Source organism: Monomorium pharaonis, chromosome 2, assembly GCF_013373865.1.
Source record: "Monomorium pharaonis isolate MP-MQ-018 chromosome 2, ASM1337386v2, whole genome shotgun sequence".
Classification (NCBI taxonomy): Eukaryota; Metazoa; Arthropoda; class Insecta; order Hymenoptera; family Formicidae; genus Monomorium; species Monomorium pharaonis.
Window position 1 is genome coordinate 18,863,680 of NC_050468.1, and position 15,929 is coordinate 18,879,608.

Consider the following 15,929-nt stretch of genomic DNA (forward strand, 5'->3'; position numbering starts at 1 on the left):
TATTCAATCAAAATATGATATCAATCCAATCAATGATATTGTAATCTTTCCTCTAAAATAGATTTAAAAAACTGGTTTTGTTTAAAAAAGTATTTTATCATTATATGTACATATATTTAAGAAATATGTCAAAATATTAAAGAAAAAATATATTGCAGATTATGTACAATATGTCCATACACATAATCTCTTTAATATATACTGCAATATTAAAAATTTGTGATAAGTGTAAAGCACAATATATATTAACGGTATATATTACACAATATATATTAAACCTACAATTTATGTGATAATTATTTTGATAAAAAACTTCGAAAAAAAAAAGATTTTGTTAAAATGTCAACACGCTTAGGAGGGGATCTGTGAAGCTGGTATGACATTTTGTTAATGTCAAAAAAATAATTAGAATTCTAGTAGTATTTTCCATAATTCTCGAGTTCTTTATAAAAATAAAAGAGAGTTCTGCAATGCTTATATGAAAAAAATAAAAATGAAAAAGTATCGAGCTAACTTCGCAAAGCACATTTTTTCATTTTTATTTTTTTCATACAAGGATTGCAGAACTCTTTTTTATTTTTATAAAAAAACTCAAGAGCTATAGAAAGTGCTACTAGAACTGTAATTATTTTTTTAATATTAATAGAATGTCGCGCCAGCTTTACAGATCCCTTAGTAGGCTACATTAGCAAAATTGTATTGTTTGATATTATTTAACTTTGTATATTTCAAATACTATAGCTGACTATAACTGAATAAAATGATAAATAGAAAAAAACGCAAATGTACATAATTCATGTAATAATAACAACAATAATAATAATAATAATAACAATAATAACAATAATAATGCTCTCACGTTAGTCTTCAAAAAGTATTATATAATTCAACATTCAAATATATCTTAAAAAAGTTTCAAAATGCCTTAAAAATGCTTTATGATAAATGTTAATTGTTATACATTGATATATTAATGCCACTGCATAACTACAAGCTACTAAATTCCATAAGTCATTTGAACTCCTCATCTAATATTACAAATGGTCATAAAATTTACAAAAACCATAATACCACCTTTTCTTTTATTAAAAATGTTTGAATTTCATAATCTTTAGAAAGTAATTTAACTTTAAAGAGCAATATATTATAATGAGATGAGAGAAAAGATTGCAACTTTTTCTCTTTAAATTAAGCTAATCATGATTTATGATAACTTATAATCATTTTATAATAAATACATGTTTATTACAAAATATGCTAATTAAACTAATGTTGATTGTATCTATGCAATAATATAAGAAAATATCTCATATATATATATATACATACAGACAATTTCATTAATAAATATTGTTCAAGTCCTTTTAAAATTCATGAGTTCCATTTTCTTCTTATTACATTAGTTGCATTTTACTTACTCGCATGTTTAATCGCTTCATGATTAAAAAGATTCCAGAGAATAGGTATACTCGCTTTAAAGTACATTCCAGAAATTGCAAAGATAGGAATTTTGCAAGTTTTAAATAAGCTATATTTTCCAACTTTTATCCATCCTTTGCCCATTCATATAATATTTAATAAGTCTGATTTAATTCACGAATCGAGAGCAATTTTAAAGTGGTTCCTGTTAGCGTCGGCGACGCTCGCATGAAAGCATTCCATCGGAATTTCAAAGGCACAAGAATCTCACGGTATCTCCAAGGGCTTCGCGGTCACGCTCCAGGTGGTGCTTTCGATCCGCGTTTCCGAAACGATAAAGATTCGCCGGAGATTACAAAAATTCCTGAACGTGTAAGGGTACAAACGATCGGCAGCACATCGAATCCAGGAGCGATGGCATCCACCGCATCCTACTCGACGTATCCGAATGGCTCGAAGGGACACCGAAAGAACCGCGAAGCATTCGTTGTACCCACAAGCTCAACGGACACTCGACTTGCATCAGACGTGCTCTATGACCATGTCGACCCCGGTACCCTCGTAATCGCTATCGAAGCGATTTATCTTGATCCGCGTGCGAAATAAAAGGAGGGCGTGCGCGAGGATGAGGAGAGCGAAGGGAAAGAATTTGCGGAGCGGTTCGTGAGATCGTTGAACCAACGCGACGCAGCGTCTCGACAACGATCGATTCGGTTCGAATTAAACAGAGAAATTATGCTGTGTATATTTCAAATTAATTTAAACTTTTTATTTTTGCAAGAATCACAATACATTTTCTTTTTGTCAAAGAAAACATTAAATTAATAAATATATTGTTTCATATATCCTCTAATATGTATATATAAATAATAATTTCAATGATAAAAAACTTCAATTATATTTAATCATGTGTCACAGTAATGTTTTGTTAATTATTAAAAATTTTATACAGTTTTGTATTATTAATAATAATAGAGATTACATATATTCTTCGGTTCATATATTCTTTTATATACCGAATATTATTCATTTAGATCAAATAATCAAATAAATAATAAATTTAAAGAAATAAAAAAATAGATCGAATAATAATTTATGAATAAAAAAGAATTTTAAAAAATCAAAATGCACAATTTCTTTGTAAAAAATCGCAATCACATCCTTTATGTGGTTCCACAAATTGGAATAAAGGAGTTTCCTTGGAAAGAAATATGGGATGACTTGTTTTGATCGCGACGTGGAAGAGAAAGTAGGTCACAAATGATATGATGACATCCGGTTTCACGAAATCGTGACATTTTCGTACTAACATTCTCAAAGATTTATAGAAAGAATTTATTTCACACGACTTAATGTCATATTGTCTCAATAAGTTTAAACGTTGCTTATAATTTATAAAAAAAACAAATATTTTAGTATTAATTAATTGTAAATATTAAGTGACTTAATTATATTATTTATCACATTATATATATATATATACATATATGTATATATACTTAGAATAAATAATAATTATATATACACTAAATATTAAATATTTAATTTAATTTTAAATTAACATAAAAAATGTAAATATATATATTAGATAATAAAAAGATAACTAAGTTCAATGTTTTTACAATTCTTTATAAAATATTAAAAACATTATTTCATCTACAAATAATAATTACAATCTAATGTAAAGAAAAATGCTTAGAAAAATGGTTCTTCTATGCATAATTTTTATTATTTTTAGACATAAAATATATTAAAAATATTTTATTAGATAAGATATTTGTATTGGGCATTATATCTTTCTTATTAAGAATAAAAAATTTAGCTAAAAGTCCAAATATATAACAATTTAATAATTTTATTGAGAAAAAATTACCAATATTGAAAATATTACCAGTTATAAATTTAATACTTAATTTTGAAAACTTTTTTAACTTAAAAAATATCTGTTGATTATCCTTTAATAATATTAAATCTTTAATTAAAAAATTAAATTAACAAAAACTAATAAATGGAACTAATAAATAATTAATCTTATTTTTGCATATTATTTTGCATAAAGAATAAGTCTATATACAAAGTTTAATCAATTTGGACTAAAAGCTCTAATTAATTATGCTAATTATTCAACAAAGCCAATTTCAACACCTCTGTAATAATACATATGTAAAGGGATTAATTTTATTTATAACAATTATATTAATTGATCGTGATATTATTATATTAATGGACATAAACTATCAATTAAATTTAATAAAATAGAACTTTAAGCGCAATTAAGGTATAACTTTAAGATCTTGTATATTATCATTGGTAATTATTTTACAGCTATTGTAATTTTACAAAAATTTTTTGTTTTTTTAGAAAAATATTTTATTTAAGTGTTTGTTCATTTTTGAAAATTTTTATTAAAAAAATTCTGTTCATTATCTTCTTTTGTTATAATAAACAATTATTTTAAACATAAGAAAGAGTTGCCGAATAAGTATTATTAACCCTCCGTCTGTACACTTATTTTCACTAATACGGTCTGTATACTGACTTTTTATCCTATCCCTTTTTTAAAATCTTAAATACATGCAAAAATTCTGAAAAAATTCCTAATTACTCTTGAATAACTACATTTTAAATTTTAATAATTACTTTGGTCATTTATTAAAGGGAAGCCAAGCTCCATCTATCACCAGTCTTGTGATTATACAAGTGAAAAATTTCGCTTGTTCCCTTTTGGAGTCAATGTGTATAGACGGAGAGTTAAGATTATTTTTTATTATATTTTCCATTTGGTATTAATTTTTACGCAAATAAACGTCGGAAATTGTAGTTAAATATTTCAAGTACTTATTATTACAATGTTCAACTTTTTATCAAGAATAAATTAATTACATTTAATTCATTATAAGTCTTTTTGCAACGTGGTACATGTAAAAAATGCGATTTAGGAAACCGATTGTTTTTAAAATCGTATCGTCTTTGAAAGTATTAAACTTATAAATTAAAATAATTAAAAAAATAAAAAATTATTAAATGATATTAAAAAATTATATTAAAAAATAAGATCAAATATTTAATAAAATATAAATAATAATAGCAAAAAAAGTAAAGACTGAAAATAAAATTGGCTTGAATTTATTTATGTAATTGAGACACAGAAAAAAGTAATTAATCTAATAAAATGTATAGTTGCAGGCTGTCAACTATAGATATATTCAATACAATAATATTTTCTGTTAATGCCAATTCAATGTTGGTATTACAATAACACATATTATTGTATTGTTTGTAGCATATCTGTAGTTGGCAGCTCGAAACTGCACATTTTGTTGAATCAATTACTTTCTTTTCTCCGTGCACATTATCCATATCAATTATTAGTTTTACTATTATCACTAATCAATCTTAATTTTGTAACAATGAGTGATATGATTTAGTAAACTTAAGGGGGTCATTCCCTACAATTGATTAAAAAAATCAATTTTTTAATTTTTACATAAAAAACGAGTTCTACGAAGAAGCAGAAGGCTTTTTGTATGGCGGTGGAATAGCAGATTAGCCTTTGTCACTGGTAAAAAAAACTACAATTTTCTATTACTTTTAACTTTAAATGCATTTTTCTCAAGACAACATTTTTTAAACTGGTGTGCAGGATTGTTTAAAAAACTAATTGATCAACCTAATTTTTTGCATAAATTTACTTTATAATATTCTCTTCTAGATGAATGTAAAATTTTTACAAAAAATTTAATTTTACATCTTTTTTTAAACAAATAAGGCAAAAATTTTTAGCAAAAATTGAAACAAATTTTTTTTAATGTTAATATTAATACCATTAATGTTAATGTTAATACCATTTTGTTAATATTTATTTTTTTTAATTTTCTTTAGATTCATATAGAAACTATGGTCATGTAGATTAAAAAAAACTTTTGTTTATTTGATTCAGACCACTGCGGGACGCTAGGCTGCACGCCGTTTTAAACAAATAAAAAAAATATTCTAGATTATATATTAGTATATATAAAAATTCTTTATGTATGTATGTATGTATGTATGTATATATCAATTATTTTACAACAAAAAATTTTTCAATACAATATAAATGTTGAGTAATAATACTGTATGGTTTCAAAACATTTAGTGTAATACTTTTATTTTAAAAAATTTCTAAAAAATTGCTTTTTAGCCGTTTAAAAATATCAATTTAATCCTCATAATAATTGTAAATATGTGTATGCAATAAATGTAGATTATTCTACAATAAATTTTCTTTTAGAAAAATATAAAAATTCTGAATAAAATTGCATAATTACATTATTAGATATAAACATTAATAAAAAATTAACATTAATTGTATCTAATCTTTTAAAATGCTTTGCACGCATATAATATGTAACTTATTAAATTTTTGTCTTGATTATTTATTTATTTCACATTTTTGTCACAAGAAAGTGTTACTTATGTTAAGCAGAAATATAAAAATAAATAGAGTATAGTTTAAGCGGCCAATACGCATTCTGCTCTAATTTTAATCTTTAATTAAATGCTTATCCATTTTAAGATAAATAAGGGAAAGTTATATGTAATGATTAAGTGACTATTAATTAAAGACACTATTGAAATTACGATTAGTTTTCAATACAAGAAACATGGCTAAAAGCGATATCTGCCCATATTCTAACACACAAATTATCTATGGACCATGTCGTATTACGTATCCGACGTTTTACGAGCAAACTTGCGACTCCGAGTTTCTAGCAACATGCTGCTTCCATCACATAGTTGTGGTCATGATACCCGAATCGAATGTGGCTTGTATGCGGCTCATATGTACGATGCGCACGTTGCATACTTTGAAACTAGAATTCGTGAAACGTTTTCGAACTTCTGTGAAACCGTAAAATTGCGAGCGCAAATATTTCATACTATATCAAGGTACCACTTCTTACTTTTTTTAAAAAAGAAACAAACATGTTTGATTATTTCTAAATAAAAGATTTTTGCTGTAAAAATTTTAGTTAGTTTTGGCTCTCGTTTTTATTCTTGAAAAATATGTTTAGCTTATCAGAAACTTATGGACAAATATCAGTCTATTAATATTAAATTTAGAATAAAAAATTAAAAATAAAAATACGAATTAGATTGAATAAAAATTAAAAAGTAATAATACAAAGTTATAAAGAAAAAGTTTAATAGATTCGTTGTATGTATATATACAATGTTTATTAATATACTATTATTAATAATATTTTCTTTATTTGATATATATGTATGTATGTGTATTTATACTATTTATTTAGTTCTTCTATCATATGTTCAAAAGTTGAAAGATATCATAAAATTGTACAAATTCAGTGCAGCAATAAATATATATGCTACACCTACCAAAGAATCTTTCGTATCGCGCGCCAGGGATACCTTGCCGTTATTATTATGTCGTTGTGTCGACAATTCTCAAAAACAAACTCCGAGAAATGCGGCATTTTATCTAGTACTTCGTGTTCAAGTGGCATCACATGCAGCCACGTTTATACGTGCATGCATGTGCAGCATTTCTTTTCAAATACGTAAACACATTCGAAAGAAATCGAGTTATATTCATACTTGTGATTCTGTGATACAAAACTATACTTCGATTTTTTTGCAAGAAGTAGAGCTATCGTACTTTCGAGCGTCCATTAATATCTACGAGATAACGTGCCTATAAATTTTTTATTTCCAAACGTGATATAAAAAACACTTATGGTCGGCAGTCTTACATTCTCCAATATTAAACTTCCACATAATTAAATAGGATGCCTGATCAGATCCATAATCTATAATTATATAATCGTCGCTCCGTTTCGTAACGCTCGTTCCGCATATAACAGTTGTTTTTCAAGCGATTATCGGTTAGCTTATTCTGACAGCGATCTAAGTCTTGGCCTTTGCGGTTCGACATGTCGAACGAACATGAACGAGCCGTTCGTTATAAATACCTTGGTAAAACGATGCCATTAATCAACTCTGTTCTTCGTCGCGCAAGAGAATGCTAGACGTTCCGGTAGACCGCTTTGCCGGGCGCATTCGCTAATAAATGTTTCACAGTGACATGTACACCGGCGACGTTCTCTGCGGTTCAACGCCACTGCCGTTCTACAGTAAGCGAAACGTCCGTCCAAGCTCATCCCGCTTACTCCTTCGTTTACCAGTGTCCAAGGACTGTCGACTTCGCGATCCATAATGTCAAAGGACAAAAGCATACGCACTAAGGTATATCTGATACAGTCCAATGCTTTGTTAACTCGTTGCGTTGATGGACATCTTTCGATTAAAGTAAATAAATGTTTAAAAATTTTATAAGTAAAAAATAGAATTTTATGTTCTTCAATATTTATTATAACATAAGAAATGCGTTGTCTAAGCTTTTCTTTTAAAAACAAATAAACAGTTTTATTAAAACATCAAATCATTATCTGTTTTAAATTATTAAACATTTTTCCAATTATTATTGGATTGCTTCATTTAATATGTAGATATTTTCTACATAAAGACGAAACAATTGCATTGGTAGTTTCTGGTGTTAACAGTTCCATGAATATTCTCCATGAATTAAACAAGGAAAATTTGTCGAACATCAGATACCGTATTTCCGTCGCGTTTCGAGCCTGTATTTCATTCCAATATTACAAACCCGTTCTCCCGGCAGGATACGTAATCTGCAATTGTATTATACGACGTACGCGTTTTCTGCCATATAGCCATACAGATTAAATTAATTTAGTAGCGTGCGACGTTGGAAACTGCGAACGCATCGACCATGTCGCATGGGAATTGCTAGAAGTTTTCGGGACTACGTTTTCATCGGCATTCCCACAAATCATCTCCTTCTCATTTCCACTTACGCTCAATCTTTCTTCATCCTTCCGTCCCTCTCTGTTCTTTATAACTATGCGACATGTTGTATGCATCTCTTACCACCGGACGACACGTGGATTAAATTAATTTTCCGGCGAGCGTCCTAGGTACTTGTGCAAAAGCGGCGTTAATGCTAGCGTGGCAGGTGGTTGGGCAAAATGATTTCCGTGTGGAAACTATAACCAGAGCCATGGTCTTAAAATTAAGAACGAGGATTAAAAAGTGAATCGTACTGTGCGTGCCGGTGAAGTTATAAGTCAGATCATATTTATGAGACCCTTAAATTTAAGTTTTGTTTCATTAAACTTTTTTTATTGCTGAAGCAGAGCATGCAATAAAAACATAAAATAAGTACTGAATATTACGCTCTTTTTTAATAATCCTTAACATAAATATAATAACTCAATTAAACTTGACATCTGCATAATCATACTCTTAATTTATATTATATTTAATTTTAATGTTTCTAATTTAAATTGAAACAGCATATAAAATGTAATGTAATCTACTTTTAAAATCGAAATCATTGAAAGATGATGAATAGCTTATTGATGATCTGCATATTTATAAATATAACACTGCAAAGTTTGTTGCATCAGTAGGGTTTTATTTTTATTAAATTTCGATTTAAAACTATAATTTAAGTATTAATAATAATTTGTGATTGTTAATAACTTCAACGATTATGTTAGATAATTATTTTAAATTAATTCATTATTTAAAATTATATTCTATAATATGTATTACATTATTCATTAATACTTACAATTAAGTAACATATATAATTAATTAAGTAACATATACTTATATAAGTATACTTATAATGCTGCCTCTCTTTACAGTTATATATATATAATGTTTTTTTACTCTTTCAAATTAAAATATGCACAATGAAAATATTAACGCAAAATCAAAGACATATCACAATGTATTAAATGTAATATCTTCCAGAAAATGCTGTGCAAGTTATCTTTCACTTTTTATTTTGAAGAAAAAATTATTATCACAATTTTAAGTATTTATGTTAATTAATTATCTGTTAGTAAATTTCTATGTAACATTAAAGCAGAGATCAAGCTTCAGCATTTGATTTCGCACGTCAGTACGCTAATGTATTCCCTATTAGCGTTCCTGACCAAATTATTACCGGGCATCGATCATAGAAATTTGACACTTATATGCACCGAAATTTCGCTAACACCACCATAGCCCTGTGCTCGAGAATGATCGATTGCCCTTTACCGTGATTGATCCAGAGCTACCATGTAACGTTCGACGCAGAATGAAGGGTCGCACCCTTCTCTCGGAGTATAAAGGAACCTTAGTCGCATGCAATCGATTGCAGCAATTGGAAAATCATGGATGACTAATCAGATAAGAACGGTAAGATAATCAATCAAGGACTTATGGGTTAAGTACGACTAATCCTCCTTTTAGTCATCACTTAGTGCTTAATAATTGAAGATGAACAAATTGTAAATAATGGAAGCAATAGATTTCTTTCTCTGCTTTCAATGTTTTATCGTAATTAAGAAAGCGTTGTGAATATTATATTCTACAATCATACAATCTTTGTCGTTTTCCCTAATATTTATTATTGTATATACATATATATGTTGTGTAATTATGTTTTACTAATAATATTTAAATGTAATTTAAAAATCTTCAAAACATAATATTACTCTTAATTACTAATTCAATCAATAGGTACGATACCATAGATGAAGAGCCGGGACTTTCGATATAACATCGTCGTTTCAATAAACTTAAAAAAATTCCGTAAACCTATGGAATGTAATTATATGATCTTTTTACTTCCAACATTCCCGATTTTTTACAAAAAAATATTAAACTAATTATTTATGTGTAATAATATATCAATTTTTTTAAGTCCTTGTTTCTTACATTAATTAAATTCTTAAAAAATGCATATTATCAAAAAATACTGAAATCATAAAGAATTCTAATAATTTGTTCAATTAGTTTGGATATAAATATAATTATAATCTGTTACGTATTTGTCTTGAATTATCTCAATAGTTTGCTTACTTCACGCGTTCTTGGCATACAACGAGAACGAATGGTGTTACTTAATAAGAAAGATCAAGGCTCTGCGGTTTCCTTAATTTGAATCAACGGCGGTCACATTGCGGTAGGCATCTAGTTTGGCAGACCTCAAGTAGTCGACTCCATCAAAGCAAATGCCAACACGCGTTCTCCCAGATCTGTATCAAATCTGTGTATGCATATCGATATATGTTGCTACCTCTGTCGCCTTGAATACGTTGTGCAATGCATCCCCGTCCAAACTTCATAGACAACTTAGCTTATGCATCTACGCTGCTAATCAAGTTCTACGGTTGCTCGCTTTCATTGGACTCACCTTTCGTCTCTCCTGTTACAACAAGCGCTTAAAGTACTTCAGTTAGGGAGAACGGTTACTTACGAAGCAAAATACCTGTACTAACCGCTCACTCTCGAGAGTCAGAGGACTTAGGGCTGTTTTTAGCGGTATAAAGTGTCCTTTACAACTTCCTAGTAGTTAAGACTAGCGGTCTCCGGTTTCCGAAATATGCATAATGCATGAGAAGGACCTTCTTCGCTCTTCATGTAGGTTATGAACGTTGTCACGGATTATCGTATTCAGGACAGTGGCGGGCACAAGAAACTGATCTTGGACAATTTGATCGGTTTATACGGAATTGAGTAATAAATCCGTATGATGTGAGAATAACGCAGCATGAATTCAATACCTTATTTTATTTCTCATAATATTTAAGATATTGATACAAAAGATAAAAATATGTGCGAAAAAAAAATTTCACCTATTATCGATACATAAATTTTAGAAAGACGATGCCGAACATACTTAGTGACAAATGAGTGTTTATTAGAATTTTATTCGACAGAATAAAAAGTCAGACAACTACTCCTCTGCCGTACTTACTTCCATCCACAACTCCCACATTTATCGCTCTTCCAGACAGTTCTTTCTCTGCTTATGGCGAGCACGACTGCCTCGGATATTTCCATTTACCTTTTACTCTGGCAAACAAGAAGGGATCGTCGTGGCTGTTCAAACGAGATCTCCAATAGCTCGTGGAAATTGGGTAGACATTGGAAATGAATCGAAAGAGCAAATAACACGGAGCAAGGGGTGGCGCGCTCTTCGGTGAAGTGGCGAACGGGATGAGTAGCGTCGGGACTTGGTCGTAGCCTTTGTGTCAGCGATGGTAGAGACGGGGGTTTGAAACAACGAGGAGTTGAAGCGCACTCCGACGTACGTACGGAACACGATTTTACGGCACTCACGAGGGATGCTTGGAACGCCTTCGATAATCCCACGAGCGCTCTTGATCTGCTTGATCCGTTCCCACTGTCTCTACCCTCCCACTCTGTCGCCACGAAACGTTTAAATGGTTCTGACGAATTATACACGATGGATTCAGTTTGTGATAGTTTAATATTTAGCAATACTCTTAAATGTTATTTGACGACAAGTCGATTAGCAAGCAGAACTTTGAGCTTTCGAAGGCAAATTTCCAATCGATATACATATTTAATGATCGCACCATGTTATATATTTAACGCAGCAGTAAAGCTCGCAAGTTGTAGCGGCGCTTTTTAACATTGCTTGCGCGGAAAGGTTACGGAAGTACTTGCTAACAAGTCCAAAGTTTCTACATGGAGAAGGAGGCGTGTGCTCGAGCAGGAATATACGTCCGGAATTAATAATGCGCCGCTAAAGCTTTACCCCATATAATACGCGGCTAAGTACGGCAGGTGCGCGACTCACCGCGTATATTTAGGTTAGTCGAGCTAGCACCACTACCATCATTGGCGCACTTGTCGTTGGTACCATTCATATGAGAATTATGCGTTAATACCTTAAATTACGTTGTCAGTTATTAATGTGAGAAAAGCTACGATAATTGATGGCGGTTTTAGGTATACTAGAAAGAATAACACGTTATGTCCAATACGAAATTAGTTTCCCACTTTCATTTAACAGCGAAATATATGTTTTCTTAATCAGTTATGTACATATGTCACATAGTAATTTCTTGTGTTCTCTTTTCTCATTAGTAAAATACAATTAATTTTTTAAGCAAAGCCATTAAAGTATTTGTTATTATTTACTAATATATTATTTATATCACATTTGCAATATCTTACTTTTCAAAGAATTTCTCATATAATGGATACGAGATTGTTGTACTCTGTACTTTCTGTCATAATTACGTCGCCGTATCATGTTATTGGTCACAATAGAGATAGTATGTCATCAGTGGTAACAAGATAACTATACAATGCTGTACATAAATTGCTTAATATAGAATACAGAGTAATTCCAACTATTCTATCTCCACTCGTGTAAAGTAAACCTGTGCTATTCACACAACGAATCGTCCGCCTACTATCCGGCAAAATTGAATGTTTCCCATTTGTTGCGAGAGACGAAGACGAAAGTGTAAAGTGAAATATTCGTGCAAGTGATTTCCGCATTTTACATTTAGAAATGGTAAAACGGTATAGTATAGAAAATATTTCGATGCAGGCGTTAATCGAATAGAGAACAAAGTTCATAATTGATGATGGTGATTACTCAGTGCCACGTGTAATATTAAATTAGCCATCATACCGTGTTACAAGAGATGAGTGTGCATAATTTATATTGACGGATAACAACGGCAAGTGTGAAAATCAATGAAGTTTTTTATGATAAAATTACAAGAAACAGAGATTCCAAAATCATTACGATATTATTATTGATTTCGAAATAATGTGTAATTGTTGGATAAAATTGATTCAAATTATTGTGTTATTTGTTATATATGTATATTGTTAAAAAAAACTTCTGAAATCCATGACATTATTTTTAAACATCGTAATGTAAATCATCAATTCTTATCAATTCTATTTGATAGAACAGAAAATTCATGAATAATCAACAGATTTTAATACAGTAATTATTTTTAAATATCACATGATAACTTTTATGATAATTATAATTTTACCCTTTCTGAGTATGCAAAATATAAAGTAATTACTTTTAATTCATTTTCAATTCAATTAATTGATTATGCGAAGCTAATTTCTTCACAGATATATTCATAAAAGTGATATTTTCTTTTAAAGTCTATTTCCATTCAATATTGAGAGAATAAAAGCTTGCTGCATACATACTAATTAATAAAGATGTGAGAGACAAATTACATGTTAGAGAATTCAGTAACGCAAATACTATTTTGTGTATAATAAAATAATTCATATTACTAAATTATTATTATTTCTTAATAACAATATTATTACGCAGTAATAAAATTTTTATAAGTAACATTCCATAAATTATTACACATATTAAGTAGTAAGAATTCGAATTAATCTCGATTAAAAATGAAGATAATATTTGAAATACAAAGAAAAGAAAAAGATAATAAGCTACAATTTGACACAACAATACGAAGACAATTTTAGGCATTGTCATTAGTTAACTTATTAAAAAGAAATTAAAATAAAAAAAGATTCCGACAGATAAGTAAAATTAAAACCAAGCAAAAATTAATAAAATACGAAACAATTGCATCTATGGCACAGATACCAAGAATTTCAAATAACTACGAAATAGAAAACTCAGAAAAGAGATATACGTCGACGAGATCGTCTTTTCACAATGTTTTTCCGGATAATAATTTAAATCGCGTACAATCTTTATTCTTAAAAATAAAGTTAAGTCAATGGAATATCAAACTGTTGAATCACCTAATCAAATCATGATTTAATACGTTTTGCAGTGACTTAATACATTTGTTTTAATCTTATTTTAACATTCGACGATTAATTTTTAAAAACATTTACTAAAAACATTAATTCAATTTAATTTAACGCAACATATATGAAATATTTTAAATTTAATGAAAAGAATTCTGAAACAATTTTAATTTCAAAATTAATTTGATCTCAACGAAAAAACAGGTTTTATTAATTAACAAATATGTAACTTGTAATTATCCCATTTTTCTCTCTCTCTCTCAAATTTTTAATTAATTAATCAGTTTAAACTAAATCACATACCATAATTTCTAAGAAGAAATTAAAATTAAAATTAAATGCAAAAAGATATATTATATGCTTAAAATAGTAAATTTTATAAAACTAATTTTGTGCATTCTTTTATTCCCATTGTAACCATAAACTATGTATTATATTTAAATTATGAAATTAAAAAAATATTATTATCTATATTTTTATATCTGTATATTAGTTTAACACATATATTAGTTTAATAAAGATGTAATCATATAAAGACTTTTAATATGGTATAAATAATGTAGATGTTCAAATACATTTAAAAACTTCTTGATTACGATTTAGTAACAAAAGTTACTATAAATAAAAACCAACCAAATTATAACATTGTTAAAATATTTTTAATAGATTTATTAAAAGAGATTAAAAAATATTTAGTAGATTTATTGATTAAGTAAAAAGTAGTACACACTATGCATTAATAATACCCAAGATAATATCTTTACAATGCAAATTATCATTTATAGTTGCAATAAAAATAATACGTGAAAAATCCTAACATGTTTTCAAAATGTTTTTATAAATCGCTTCTTATTTATTAAATAATATACATGAAAACACAAATATTTTTCCAAAACAATGTAACTGTTACGTTTGACCAGACTGGCCTCAAATATATTCAACAAATAGCGCACAACGTTTCGATCATTGGTTTCTGTCCTTACCAAGTGCTTAGATACGTAAATATTTTTTATAGCTATTAAATAAATTAAAAATAAAAAGATTAAGTTGTATGAATACAGACATACAAAGAAAGTTGCTCTTCGGATTTCCTCAGACTATTTCATGAATCTTTACACGGAATTCGAGGTATGTAATATGATTAACAATTTTTTATCAGTCAAATATTATCCTATTTAAAAAATATAACTAATAAAAATAAGATAAAATGTAACTTAAATAAAAAATAAACTTTTGATTATCGTTATTAACTAGAGCATTTTTTTGTTTTTTTCCTTTTATATTTTCTTAACACTAAAATTTCAACACTGTCTTTGTTATATCGTTGTTGCTGATATTTATTTATATTAGAAACAAGACTATTTAAATTCTCATTAAAAATCTCGTTTTTCAACTATGGTATTTTAAATTCTACTATCACTCACAATCAGTTAAAAAACATACTTTCTATTCATTAAGTTCTTTAGTACGATTTCTGTCTTTATTTTTTTATATTGCCCATAAATGTTAATTTTAACTTTTAAAATTTAAAGTTTAAAAGGAATTATAGAATATAAGCAAATTATTTAAAAATATTTTCGATTTTAATTCGTTTCGATTCGTATAAAAAGAAATGAAGAAATTAGTAAAATTTAATTAGCCAAAGTGCGGCGCGTTCTGTAAGATTTTGCATAATGCGAGTAGAGCAAAACGCACTTGCTATGAAAATAAGAAAACAAATCGCTGACGCTGGAAACTCCAGTTTTCCCTAACGTCTCGAGATATACTCGAGATATACCCGTGAATTTTAATACAACCTGCGAATCTTCTCTGTACTTAACAAACTTCGCCGCGGAATAATTTCTAAA

At 28.5% G+C, this 15,929-nt stretch overlaps 1 protein-coding gene across 1 annotated transcript in view; it reads right to left on the reverse strand.

The window, feature by feature from the left end:
* The window catches only part of LOC105838260 (mannosyl-oligosaccharide 1,2-alpha-mannosidase IA), a 601,715-nt gene that overhangs the window by 279,659 nt on the left and 306,127 nt on the right, over nt 1–15,929 (reverse strand). The gene's annotated exons all lie outside the window — the stretch shown is intronic.